We start from the raw sequence: 14,332 nt of genomic DNA, 5'->3' as shown, positions 1-14,332 counted from the left end.
ATTGTGTCACCTCAAGGTGACCTCCCAAACTTTCGGCTTCCTGCCGTTAGTGAGGAAGGCCCTGAGGCGCCGGAGGTGTGCTGACAGCGTGGGGAAGGTGGGCGTGGAGTAATGAATGCCTGGAAAAATTCACAGCACCGGAGGTTTGTGTCTAAAAAGGTAACTTCGTTGAAATAAAGAGAGAGGCCATGGGGCATTTCACATGCTGTCTTTCAAAAGGTTGGTGGACACAGCCCCATTTTCGTCCTGATTTCCCATCCACATCAGCCTCTTGCTCTCCCCATAGGCCAAGGTTCTCGCAAGGTACAGACTTCCAAATTCTCTACTCTATGTCCTCTTCTACTATGTACCACTCCCCCCCCCCCCTTTTCTTTTATGTAACAAAATACTGTTCATAATTCTATTAAATATTTGTTTTTTCTCTATAAGTTAAGGAATTTAACACGGCCTTGGCTGACCAACAGTCTGTGCCAGTTAGTAGTGTTTTCTAGAACAGGTATCTAGAACATCACTTCCCTATGTGTAAGTCCCTGGCCTTATCTACAAGCAGTTTCACACCATGTGTTTGGAAAGACACAGTCATACTTACTCCTTTCATGAAGCTCAGCTTTCTCTCTGTCAAATGGCCTCACACAGTCATTTCCTTCTCCTTCAGCTGTGGAACGTTTTGCAAAATACACCAATGCCATGGAAAGGGTGTTAAATAGATATTGCAAAAGGTGAAGTCCAGAGAGTTTTAAATAATTTAAATAATTAAATAACTAAATATTTAATTCTTAGGCATATAAAATACAGTTTCTTGAGATGTCAGATGTCATCGGGTAGGATTAGAGTCCACCACAAACATCCTAGTTTTTGAACTGTTGGAAGGGAAACACAAATGTTCCTCTGGTCTGACATTATGATAAAAAGTAAATAGGATTGTGGAATGCATTTTTAAGCTTTTCTGTGTGAAATGCACATGCAAACGATGAAGCTTCACTCCTGCAAAGAGGCCATTAGATGTACTTCAGATCTTTCATTACCCCTTTGGCTTTGGCTTCAGACTGGGAGCAGAGTTTGCACTTTTGAGGTTTAGCTTCAGGAGGATAAAGAGGCAGTGTGGGGAGTGCTGAAATTGAATTGAAATTGTGCCTGGCTGTGTATTTCTCCATGACATTTTCATGCTTGTCTTTGGTCCTGCTCTGTTCACATAGTTTTATTTTTCATAGACTACAACTTGCAATTTGAGATATTAGGGAACTATTATTGTTAGTGGCAGGGTGACTTTTGTCATTGTATAAAACAGGGAGAGTGTTGGACAAAGACTACACAAGCAATTTCTTACACATAAGCAGTCCAGACTGTAGATGCTTAACTTTTAAAAGCTGTGGGATTATATAATAATGAAAAGCCAGATTGGCAGTTCTGAAATAACCTAATGTGTCTGTATAAATAACCTTTCTTACAAAAGGATCTAGAACTTTGTAGAAAAAACAATTCCCAACTCCATCTGAGAGACAAAAGTCCATTTTAAAAAACTTTGTGACACTGACATCCTGTGTATAATGGACTGCTTACTTTGGCTGACCAGGCTAACTAAATGTATGAAGTTTTTCCTGAAAAGTGGTAGCTAGGATTAAAACCTCCTATTTCTAGAGTTTGAAATGCTGTTACATGTTTTGTCAATACATAAGTGTTGAAAGACCCCCAAGCTGTTCACCAGTCTTCACATAAGTAATTGTGAATGCCGTTTATTTCTATCTTTAGCACACCTTTTATAGGGTTCTACAGGGTCTGCGGGCAGAGCAAGCTACTACTGGCTAACACACACAGTTTACATATTTTCCCCTACACAAAAGGATATTGTTTTGCTTTACTCTCTCTTCTGCAGGCAAGTTTCAAGGATTTTAGCCCTTAATATCACGACTTATTTCAAAGGCTGGTTTGTGCATACAGGCCTTTACTAATATATAAAATACAGCAACACATAAGTTTCCCCATAAAAGGAAAGATTTCATTTATAGAAAAGACAACCAATCCAAAGGTTAAATCTTGTGCATCAGGTTGGATGAAGTGGTGAGTGGGCACAAATGAATGTGGCTCCACCGATCCCACTGGGAGCTGTTCTGTGCTGGCTCAGGTTCTGTCCTTCAGTTTTGTTGTAAACTGAATCAGAGGTGTAGAAATAAGCATTTCTGGCTTTAAACATAAGGTTTCCACTTCACATTAGTTTTTAAGAAACTGTTTAATAAATCAAATGCTTTAGAACTGAGAATAATTTGCTGAAGGTAACAGCGCTGGGTGTGATGCTAAGCTGAGTTCTTTGCTGAGCCCTCTGGAAGTGGGTGAAATTGCAAAGCATGCCTGAAGTGCAGTGGTGTAAAAGGGATGATGTGGGCAGAGATGAGTATCAGACAAGAAGGTGTACAAGAGCTGAAGTGATGAGATGCTCCTCTGCAAGGAAAAACAAATGACCACAGAAAGTTCCCCAGCAATAATGAAAAATAGGCTAATTAAAACCTGTCTTCTGGCAACCAAATGAAGACAAAGTTGCCGCTGCAGAATCATGTGATGTTCTGACAATTTCCTAAAGAGAAGGGTAATCACTGGACTGGCTTCTACTGTTTATCTCAGAATTATTTTCATGGGTTTCTGGCCTAGTTTCAGGGGGAATCTGGAGCAACATGTTATTTTGTTACTCTTACATTAGTATTAAGTCAAACATAAGTCAGAATACTCATGTCAAGCTGTGAAACTATGAGTATGGAATTCCAAGCCAAAGTTGTTCCACATGTTGTGAATTGGTTTTTGAAAGAAAATTTGGCATTGAATGCAGTTCTTGAGACACAAAACTCTCAGGGTCTTACACAAGTTATGCACACTGAGGCTGTAGAATTAGGGCTTGTAATTGTAAATTAATAAAAAATATTTTAGTTCTTGGCATCTGCTCTGTTCTGATGTGTCCAGATCTGAAGAAATGAGATGAGATGGACAAGAGACACGAAAGAAGTGTTCATTAACCTTTCCCCTCCATAACAGAGTTGGAGATCATTAACTTGCAGCTTTGGTGATATTCACATGGCTTCATCTATACACAGGTAAAGGAAATACACAGCTTTTATCTTGAAATGACTTGAGTACTGCAGTTATAGCTACTTTGAACATTATATTGAATATCACACTTACGGGTGGGCAAGAAAATGTTAACTTCCTGCAGATGAAAATCATTCCATTGGTTGATTGCTGTTGAAATTAAAGGCAAACATTGGCAAATCCATTATTACTGAGACAAGCAGCAGAAATCAAAAGGCTAAACTGCAGTACAGAAACAAAGCAAAGAAGCTCCGGTGTGCTGATTCTTCTGAAGCCACAGAAGATAAATGAGCTGAGGTAGAGACAGGGCAGAATACAAAGCTTTGTCTGAAAGCTAAGCAAAAAAACCCAAATCAACTTTAAAAGATTCAAAAACAATCATAAAACTTTTAAACTTGGCTGCAAGGAAGACTTATCTAGAAGATAAAATACAAACAGAGAAAGGGAGATAAACAAAATTTTTCACTTGTTTAAGGTTCCATAACCATCAAAACAGTCTTTTTTTTTTTTTTTTTTTGGTCACAGGTGAACAGAATGAAATGTTTGGTTCATTTCTTTCTATGTTTAGAGAGTCTCTCAGACATGCATTTTAAATTGCTTTGGGTTCTTTTTTTTCTTCCTCTTCTTAATCCTCCATTGTTTGTAAAATTATGCCAATGTGTATCAATTGTTTTTGTCATTTCCTTTACTTGATTGTATTTTGAATTCAGTGGAGCTAAAATAACTTGTTTTGTTTGCATAATGTTTCCGAAGACATTCCATATTTTCATTCCAGCACAGTAAGTGCTATTATTGGCTGATAAAATCTTGCAGTTGTTTGGTATTTTAATCACAATTAAAAACAATTTAATTAACAGGGTTGTGTCTGGAGGTAGCAACAACAACAACATATAACCAGTCCAACAAAAATTTTGTAAGGTCATTTAAAAATCAATTTTTTAATATAAGAAATCTGATATTGTTTTTTCAAGTGGATTTTATTGGAGTATTTGGCACCTTACTTTTCATTCATGCATTCTTTGGGATCTTTTTTTGCTGAAGGTTAGTGTGGTGCTGTGTTCTTCTGTAAACTATGGAATTTAACTGCAGGTATTTCTAATAATTGCACTGGAAATCACAGAACCATTTTTGTCAAATGTCAGCTTTCCTATACCTAAACCTCTGTATCATTGTAAGTTTGAGATTTAAGAGTTCTGCTGAGCTTAAAGTGGGAGTAATCCCATTATCAGAAGGAAACCATTCCTGTTTTCTTGGTATCGTTCTGTTCTAATTCAGAAAGGAGCAAGACAAAAAAATACTGCCACTGTGATGTGTGATACATTTCTGCATGGCAAAGGTGCTGTGACATCCCCATCATGGAACATGGGTAGCCCAGCAGAGTCAGAACTTCTCATTGGTACTTGCTGGATTCCGTGTGCCCTGTGCTGATGATTTGAATTAAACTGCTTTTAGTTCAAACATGGCAGGAGTCAATATGGAAATGTATTGTTGTAGCATATTTGTTCTGATAACGTTCTGACTGCGGAGTGCTCGCTGATCCCTTGCACAGGTAGGGAAGAGAGAAAGGAGATGAGTCCAGGACTGGAAAGCATTTCAGTTTTCATAAAATTGAGTATCTGACACACTTCCCTTCGGAAAAGATACAGAGAGGATTTTGTGTTCTTTCAATGCAAAACAAAGACTAATTTCAAACTTTGAAGGTTTGTTGTGAAACAGAGCTGTCATTTTTTGGAGCTCTGTAATTTTTAGAATAGCTTCTCTGTAACACCAAATTGTGTAACGTAGAAAAACTGGTGATAAGATGTGGATTTCATTATTGCTTTTCTGAGAGGAATTGCTATGAAGGCATATCATTTTCCCACTCAGAAGCAGAGGTACTCCAGCCTTTGCTTCTTCCTTCACAGCCACACAGGTTTGCTGAAATACTCAAATTTGTTGCTATTTTCTGATAGAAAACCATACTTACAGGGTTTTCCCCCCACCATGTAACTTTCTTTTCCTCTCCTGGAGTTGTCAGGAGGAAATTGAATTTTTCTCTTCCTCTAACTGATCTCCAGTTGGCACAGTGGGGTTTGTGTTTTGGGGAGGCACTGCAGGGTCACAGGGATTTCCCACAGGGAATTCCCTCTGTGCCCACCCAGTGCTGGTGCTCTGGCTCTCAGCAATGTCACCAGGCCATGGCAGGTCAGCTGCTGCCCTCCCTGGGGACCTGGTACTGCCATCCTCCTCAAGGCCTATTGAGGCACAACATGGTTTCAATTTAAAAAAGAAAGAAATTATTTTTTTATTCATATTTATACACTTCTTTAGGACATCCAATGTTGTACTTTAGAGAGTAAAAACTAAACGTGCTGTAAACATCACATTTTACCCATTTTTTGACTATCGTTTCTGTTATCTTTGTCAGCTAGAAGATTTCTTTCATCCCTCACCAGTTTACTTTTCAGTGGCTTGGCCAGAGGATTATTTAATCAGTTTTATATAAACTTCAAAATGATATAATGATGCATAGTCATAATGCTTAAAATCTTGATTTCAGTATCATTTAATATAAAGGACCTTTTACAAAGCCTTACTGTGCAGTGCAAAGCATCAAGGCTTCCATCCATCTTTATTGTTCCTCATTTAGGCCCGGATCGACATTTGCATACCAGATGGCAGCTGCAGAGGAGTTCCAAGTTCTAGCAGTGATGGCTGGGAAGATAAGTGCCTCTGGAGAAGGGAAAGCCAGATTGCAGATTCCTTGCAGTTGCACCTGATGACTTATTGCCAGTCACTAATTGGTTTGCCCATACACAGGAAATTCAGAATCCAGCAGCAGTGCCTGACTTTGTCTGGAGCTCTGTTCTTCCTGCAGAGATCACTGCTGAAATAAACCCTTGCAGAGAAAAATGCTTTTATATGAAGCTCTGGGAAAGCAGACCTAAGTGTGTTGTGGGGGTTTTTTTTGTTGTTTTTGTTTTTACTTTTTGTAACTGCTGTGTCAAGATTTTTTCCTTCAGGAGAGCCACAAAATCTTGTGTAACTGTCATTATTATTTATTATTGCAAAATAATACAGCTGGCTGTGATGTGCTAACAGTTGACAATATATGCATTTTAAAACAGAGACAGAAATGATAAGGAGAGATTGGTCTATTTTTCATTAAAGATAAGAATGTTTTCATAAAAATCTCCCTTTCCCACATATTTCTGAGTGGATTTTCATTTTGGTCCTGGATGGGACTTTGACTTATTTATACAGCATCCAGAGAAGTAAGAGAGCCAGCTATGAAAAACACAGAATAACTCAGGAACAAGAAACCACTGGTTATTTGTACCACTCTGAGGCCATGAACAGCTGAAGTGTCTCTGGAGCTGTAGAGCAGTGTTGGTGATTGCCATTGTTGTTGATGAAAGACAAAATCTGCATGCAATGGTACAGCCTACAGCAAAGCTTGTAATAAGCCTTTTAAAAGGTGAAGTATCCACTTCAGAAGCAGCATCCCTCATGCAGTGAAATGTCAGTAATTTTCCTGCTAATGCAGAACCAGCATTATCTCCTGACCTTGTCAGTGGAAAGCATTTCCACTAGATGTGTTTTCCTGAACGCAGTGACAACATAACGGTTATGTAGGAACAGAAAAATAAACAGCTGTCTGTGTTATAAATGATTATTAGTTGTCCTGAAGAAAAAACCAAGGAAAAACAGGCTCTGTAATTAAGATCTTCAGTGTCCACTGTCTTTGTTGCCCATGTGTCTGTGAACACAATCCCCACAAAACCAGAAGTGGAGCTGTGAGAGTGCAGCATGTCAGGGCTGGAACACCACACAAGTGGGTAAAGAGCACGTCTTGTTAAATAAACATGAAGTAAATAAATCAGTGGTACTTACCAAAGGTATTCTCAACAAAGAAGAGTGTGAAAGAGTGGAAATATTCCCAAGTACAGCAGAACCACATTAAACATGTGGACAGATTAAACTGGGGAGATTCCCAACACTTCAACTGGACTGTGAATTGAGTTCATGTACTGTAAGTTATTGTTAGCTTGAAAAAATCACTACATTGACTTTGCCTGTTGAGGGCCCTAACAGTAAAAGATAAATAAAATCACAGCATCCAATCACAAATGAAGCTGTTTAACACTTGGATAGCTGTGTAGTCAAACCTATAGTCCACAGGGAAATGAAATTTAGACATCTCAAATGTGTTACAAAGCAATAAATGTAGATTCCTAAAAATCCTAGTTCAGGTCTTTTCAGTGTTTTACTTTGTTTTTTCTCCAGACCTAAAGGAGAATGGGGTACTTGCAGTGGCCCCACTTCTAGAGCTAAGCCAATGGCTTGTAGCTGACATGACTTGAAATTCTTTCTTGAGATTGGAAGAAATGCTGTTGCTCATACACAGCCACAGGGTGGCTGAGTGAAGAAACCACTTATTTAGCAGAACAGTCTCCATTTTGGGTTTGATAGCAGCAATGAAGGGTCATTTATCCAATACAGGGGGTGTCTGCAGCTATTCCTCAAGCAGAATTTAACAGATGCTGGGGATCCCCTGGGTTAATGTTACTGAGTGACTGCTGTGATAGTGCACCCTCAGAGTGGGGCTTTGGGAACAATGCACTCATCTGGGATCTCTGCAGAGTGATCAGTGTAGTGGGGTCTGTCGTGGCTGAGGCAAAACTGACCTCATTTGATAAACGCCTCTCAAAACATAACTGTGTATTGGTGGATAAAAATGTTTGGGGTGCTTTGTGTTCTAAAGAATTTCTTAAAACCTCTGAGGAAAACAAGTAATTGCCATGTACAGGGAAAAGTCTGTTACAGTTTGAAGTGAGCACGTTTAGAGATGAAACCCAAATATTTTGGAGGAATGGAGCAAGACAGCAAAGATTAAGGTATGATGCAAAGAGATGTCTGAAATGGTTTTCTGCTTTGTAGTGATCTGAAGACAAACACTTCCTAAGAATAAGAATTCTGAAGTAATACCAAAGTCAGTATCTGAAATCTCTAAAAGTGTTAAATTGAACATTATCAGGTTTTTTTTCCATGACTAGATCATATATGTTTGCCTGTATATGTTACAAGGTAGTGTAACAGGTGAGATTATCAGATAGAAGCAACCCTTCACCAGATTTGGTTGGTGACTTTACAAATCACTGTAAGAGTAACAGATGCTTTACTTCAGGGCATAGCTGCTTTACTTGTGAGGGATTCGGCATTGGTTATAGTCAGAGGAAATTCAGAGGCACAATTGGGCCAATAGTGCAGTTCTGGCAAAGTGACAAAAATAATTTGTATGTGAATTTATTGCTCTTGAAGATGCTGCCTTGAATAGCATAATATACAACAAATTCACCTTTAGACATGCAGGCTCCAAACATGGAAAAGTAATTTGGTTACTGTACAGCTAAGAGAGAATGGTTGTCAACGGAGAAAAATCACTGCTCTTTCTTCTTGAGTTTGAATGCCATTTGTTGAAAATTTTAGAGGTTGTTTTCTTCAGTTTTATTTTTCATTCTGGGCTGAATTCAGTGGGATTGTGAGACCTATATCAGAGAGTTTTTGCTTGAAACCAGGTAGGCTGATTGACCTTGGTTAGAGTTATTTGGTGAGAAGAGAGGTGATGGAGATGCTTATTTTTTTGTGAGATGGAACATCCTACATTTGAGAATAAGTTAAGATCTTCCTAAGCTGGGAGTGAGTAGATGACAGATCTGCATGAACAGTGGGGACCTTATTGTGCTTACTGTTCTGCCACAGAGACATTTGTGTGTGGATTTTTTAAACTTTCGCTGCGTTTGTTAAACTTGATATTTTAAATACTGTAATCACCGGGTTTATTTGTTATTGTAACACATCACACACAGCTCTGCAAATACTGCAGTGGGTGATTTATTTGCGAGGTCAAACCTGTTGCAGAAGGTACTGTCTCCCAGATGGGTTCAAGGTGCTTTTCAATGAATCATTGCTCTAATAAATCATATTGTATACATACTGGCATATCCAAGCCAGGATATTAATTCCCAAGCAGTGCCTGTCATGAATATGGAGTTTAAAAGACCTGAGATGAATAAAGCATATGGCCTTTACATTTCAAGACCGTATCTGTAATTCACTGTACTTCTTGATACACAGACAAAGGTGAATTAGTTCCAGACAAAAATGCATCAATGCTCTATTGAATAGTCAATTATTAAACATGTAATGGGATCTCTGGTTATCAAGACATGCTCAGTATGTGCACAGAGTACATAATTTGTCCCAGAATGGAGTGGAATTGGTCTATTTTGAAAAAAATCCAGGCAAAATTATATTAACATGGAATTAAAACAAGTTATTGCTTCTGCTGTGCAATGAACAGGCTTACTTGACTTCATTAACCATCCCAAGGAGCTAATTTCAGAGTCTTATTATATGTGCAAGCCTAGAAAAAATAGCAGTAAACAATATTATTTTCCTTGCCCTCAAGAAATAGTCTATCCAATTTACAATGTTCTGAGTTTTTGAAAAATAATGTTTTTGACAAACATATGTGAAGGTAAATGTTCCCACATAAACGTCCTGGCAAATTGTGACTTGCTTGTATAGAATAAAAAATAGAATAAAAAAAATAAGTTGTTGCTAAACAATGAGGAAAATATGTCATGAATGTCTCCTGCAGGAGGTTTTAAATATTATTCATTTCTCTAAATTTTATTCAGGAGAAAAAGTATTTGACTTTTTGATTGTTGACATTGTCATCAAACTAGAAACATTATTCAAGCTACGTCTGTTTATTGTTTTACTGCAATTATGGACCATGATTGCTGCATTGGATCATTCATCTATTGCATTTTTTTGCTTAGCATTAGGAAAGCTGCGGATTTATTGCAGTGTGTGAAAGACACCATTTAAATCAGCAGATGTGGGGTTTAGGAAAACTTCATTCTCAGTTGTGTTAAATGTAATTATGAATTGCAATATTCCTGTATATATTTTCATTGTTTATTAAAAAAAAAAAGAAAGTATTTTTTGCTTTGTGACTTCCAAAATTACTTTTTACTAATCTTTTTTGTGGTGTAAGTAATTACAGTTATTTGCATGCTCTAATATAAATTGCAAAATCTCCCTTTAGTGTAATTCAACAGTTTGCCATCAATTTATTTTCAAAAAACACCTGGACAGTATGTGAGATGATTATTACTGATATTTTGTGTATATTAAGCAAGAAGTAGGAGTGATGGAGACTTTACATGTTGAAACTGATATATGCAATGTAAAGAAAAAAGCAGAAATTATGTAAGATATTGCAAGAATTTCTTGGCTAATAAGATGACAAGAACAAGTTAATTTATCTGCAGGAAAGGAGAGGAACAGAGAGGCAGAAATTCAGAAGTGAAAACAACTTTGTTGATTTCAGAGGCATCTTTTCATCTAGAAATTGGAATTTCTGTTGGAATTGGAATGCAAAAGTTAGCTCTTGATTCTGAAATCCATAATTCTTTGGGGAATTTTTGTCAATTCTCACTGCTGGATTGTTCTTTTGTGAGAGATACTGAAGACAAGAATGATTTTATGTGCAAAAAAATTCTTAGCTGAATTACTTGATGCAGAAGAAAAGCAAGGGAGGTGGGATAACATTTCCCCATTTCTGCATAGGGAGTGTAAATGATCTGAAGGTGGATGATGCAGGTGGAGTTCTGCTGCAGTACAACACAGGGAGAACAGGCTGGGACTGTAAAAGCTGTGTCTCGTGGTGCTGTGGATGGCTCCAGTCTCATTCAGCCCTTGGAAATGGTGACCTGCAGGACTCTGATGCCTATGATAACTTCTTGAAGTTAACTCAAAGTGAGCAGACTTTGAGAAAAGATTTTATCAAGAACTTAACAAATGAGTGTGGTTAAAATTCCCAGTCCACATCCTCAACATGCAACACACCATTAAGTGCTAACCCCATCAGTGCATGGGTGTCCCAGCAGAGCCCTGAGCAGAAATCTCTGTCGCTGCCTGTTGTAGTTCACAACCTCAGGATTGTGTCCAGGGAAGCCACAGGTTCTGGGTTCCAGCATGGAACACCAGTGAGACGGGGTTCTGTTCATGAAACCATTTATTCAGCACAGGAAGAAACTCAGATCCAGAACAGAAAGCCCTGAACAGAGGCCGAGCAGGGGTTTTTGAGGGACAGAACTCTTGAGGGTCTCCTCCCTTGAGGGTGGAGTTCAGGGTCAGGGACCACTGGAAACACAGCAAGGGAGAAACCTCCAGGGTCTCAAACCCAATCAGAACTCCTGGGGCACCCTTCACAAGGGGTTTGGGGTGGGGTAACTTCATCCAGGGCTCACACTGCCCATCCCCAAACACAGGGGGTCAAAATTCACACACATGGCTTACAGCCATTCCTCTCACAATGCTTATCTGAAGCTAACTCTGCCTCCCTGAGGCACCTCACAACAGCTGCCCACTGGCCTTGCTGGGACTCTGTGAGGGGAACCTGCCTTTAACTTTAGTGATCAACTCCAGGCACCTGCAGCCTGGGCTTTACCAGAGCTGGCAGTCACCTCCTGACACTGATGAGCTTCTTTATCCTCCTCCTCCTAGCATTGATCAACCAGCTTCTGGTATTCTGAGCGCCTTGTTGATGCTACAGCAGATGGAATTGTCTGCTATTCATTCTGTTACTGCTATTGACCTTACAGGATTGTTTTAGTCCTCTGGAAGCAGAGGATATTTTGTTAGCTATCTGATGTTAGCCTTCTGATTAACAATGTGAGCAGAGTACAGGGGGAGATGTCTGGAATATGAAACCATATGGGTATGAAGGAGGAGCTCAGTCCCTGAGATTTTTTTGCTCGTATTTTTGTAGCTGCTGGTATAAACCTCAGAATAAGGCCACATCTGCCTAGATGTACTTCAGGCTAAGTCTGTCTCTTACATAAAAGCTATTCAGGAGGGAGATACTGTTCCTAAAGCTTTCTCATGGAAATTTTGTCATGTTCTCTGAAAGAAAAGACAGTTCTACTCCCAAGTTCACTGAGTCCTTGGGGAAGTCCTGAGCTTGTTTGGATGTTTGGGGACAATGTGTGCTGATTTTGGCTGCTGTACCTCTGCTGAGTGTGGAGGGGAAGATGTGGACTGTTACTTCTGCACCTTAGTGTGAAATCTGTATGCACCTTAATCTGTGTGCTCTTCTATTGTCTGTTTGGTTCTTGGGCAAAGTGGTTACTTGAGTTCTGCCCCTGGCCAAAACTTTGTCTCCAGGGGACCCCAGAGAGTCTGAAAAGATATCTCAGTACCCCTTTTTAGCTCATCTCACTGTGCTTGCAGTTTTGTCCCCTTCCTTTCACTGAGCTTTATGGTTTTGCCAGTCCACAAAGCCTCTGTTGTTCTTTTTGCATTCATTTTCCTCCTGCTCTACTGCTTCTTGCTAATGACTGCTTCTGCTAATCTAGGAGATGTTTATAATAAGAAAACTCCTCAAAATGTGCAATAAAAATGATATGTGAGGTTTTTAATGCAGCAAGACAAACATCAAAATCATTATTTGTGTACCTTGTTAAAATTAAAAGCTAAGCTTTGTGTTAGGCTAGTAGCTGTTTCAGCAGCAGAAGGACATTCAGCCCATTTAAAAAGATTTTTCCTTAAATACCTCTTGGATTAGAAAAGGAGAAAAGGGAAAAGGAAACAGTAGTTCTGCTGAAAACATTCATGAATTGCAGAGCAGACTTGTTTGCTTGTTTCTTTCTGCCCCTTAGGCATCTGTAAGTCAAACAAACAGAAATCCAAAGTGGTGATTCTGTTTGTCCCCTAATCCCCTGAGCTTTTCCAGGCATCAGTGTCTTTACCTCAGCAGAGCTTCAGTCCTGTTGCTGCTGTCCATGACTAACCTTGGCCCACGAGGGCCACATCTGTCACTCCCTGAAGCCTGCAGAGTCAGGACTGCCTTATGTAGAGTGATGCAACTTTACTGTGGTGTCATTTCTTTGTGTGGCTGCTTTTACAGGAAAAGTGAAGAAGAGAAGGTAGAAAGCCAGCTCTTCGTGTTTGTCCTGTCCTACCCAGACTTTTCTGCACATGTGTTGGGACTCATCACAAACAGACTTTTGTTTTTAAAGCTCCCACCCCTCTGTAGTGCTGGAAGCTGGGATTTGATTCCTTGCTGTTTTCAGTTTCTCTGAATTCCCCCCATGGTGGTGTTTGTTGGTAGCAGAGTGTGACTCCAGCGTGGAGCCCTTGGAGTTGCATAAGTGACCAACTCAGTGCCAACTGCAGGATTGATAGGTTTTTGGAATTTAATGCTGCAAACTCCAGTGGAAACAATGAGAGATTTCTTTGTAAGATAAAAGTTATGAACCTTCAAGGTAAAGCAAAGCACTGAATAAAGAACTGGTTAAAAATGTATGAGGAAAGCAGGGTGGAATCCTTCCTCTCTTTGGAGAAAGGATTACTTGCATGTACCGAAAGGTTAAAACATTGATGTCTTTAACCTGTAATTGCTGTTTATGAATACAAGATGTACAACTAAACAACTGCAGAAAGGCCTGGCCTTTTTCAGAAAAGAAGGGAAATCAGACAGTAAACCAGTAGAAAAAAGGAGGAAAAATAACCTTTAAAACTTGAATATATGTTGACATTGAAATGCAGGGAGTGCGTTTGGTAGTGCCATTTTTAGAATGACTCAATTGCTCTGCAATTTGCAGGAAATGACACAATAACAGGATTGAAGAAGGAAAAGTATGCCTGATGTTCTTACATAGCTAATGGACTTTCTTTAAGAGAAGTCTTAAACTTCAAAAAATACTCAGAAAAAAAAAAAATTTGAAATAAATAATTAATAGCTAGGAACTGTAATACCTGACTTCAGTCTTTTCACGTGTGAAATAAAGCTTCTTAACCCAAGAACACTTCAGTCATCTATGGATATGGTATTCCTAGAAACAGATATATTAAAGGAGGGTTAGGTTAAAAGAAACGTAATTAACATTTCCTTTCTTCTTCCTTAGCCTGTGCATAGCAGCTCTGAATTGTGAGCAGGCAGTTAAAGTTCTCTTTTACAGTTCTCTGCAGCAAAGGTGCAGCTGCTCATATCTCTGGAATTGCTTTATGGAACTGAATTCACATGTCCTACTAATTTGGCTTTCTTTAATCATGAATAATTACATTCAAAGAAGTAGCAGGAAAGATGGTTTTCTTTTTTGCCAAGACTTGCAATTCAGTGAGGTTAATGACACTGGCACTGCTTTATTCAAGAAATGAATTTGCCCTTAAGTTAGTGTCTTGGTTTAGGGCAAATTTAGGA

At 39.0% G+C, this 14,332-nt stretch overlaps 1 long non-coding RNA gene across 1 annotated transcript; it reads left to right on the top strand.

Annotated features, from left to right (window-relative positions):
• Positions 1 to 61: 61 nt before the first annotated feature.
• LOC107208865 lies at positions 62 to 7,301 on the top strand. The gene is made up of 3 exons (XR_001523333.1): positions 62 to 143; positions 2,950 to 3,080; positions 5,705 to 7,301. It is a non-coding gene; the product is annotated as an uncharacterized LOC107208865 (long non-coding RNA).
• The last annotated feature ends 7,031 nt before the right edge of the window (positions 7,302 to 14,332 follow it).

This window comes from Parus major, chromosome 9 (assembly GCF_001522545.3).
Source record: "Parus major isolate Abel chromosome 9, Parus_major1.1, whole genome shotgun sequence".
NCBI classification, from domain to species: Eukaryota; Metazoa; Chordata; class Aves; order Passeriformes; family Paridae; genus Parus; species Parus major.
The sequence above is the reverse complement of the archived record's forward strand: the minus strand, read 5'-3'. Positions and strand labels throughout refer to the sequence as shown.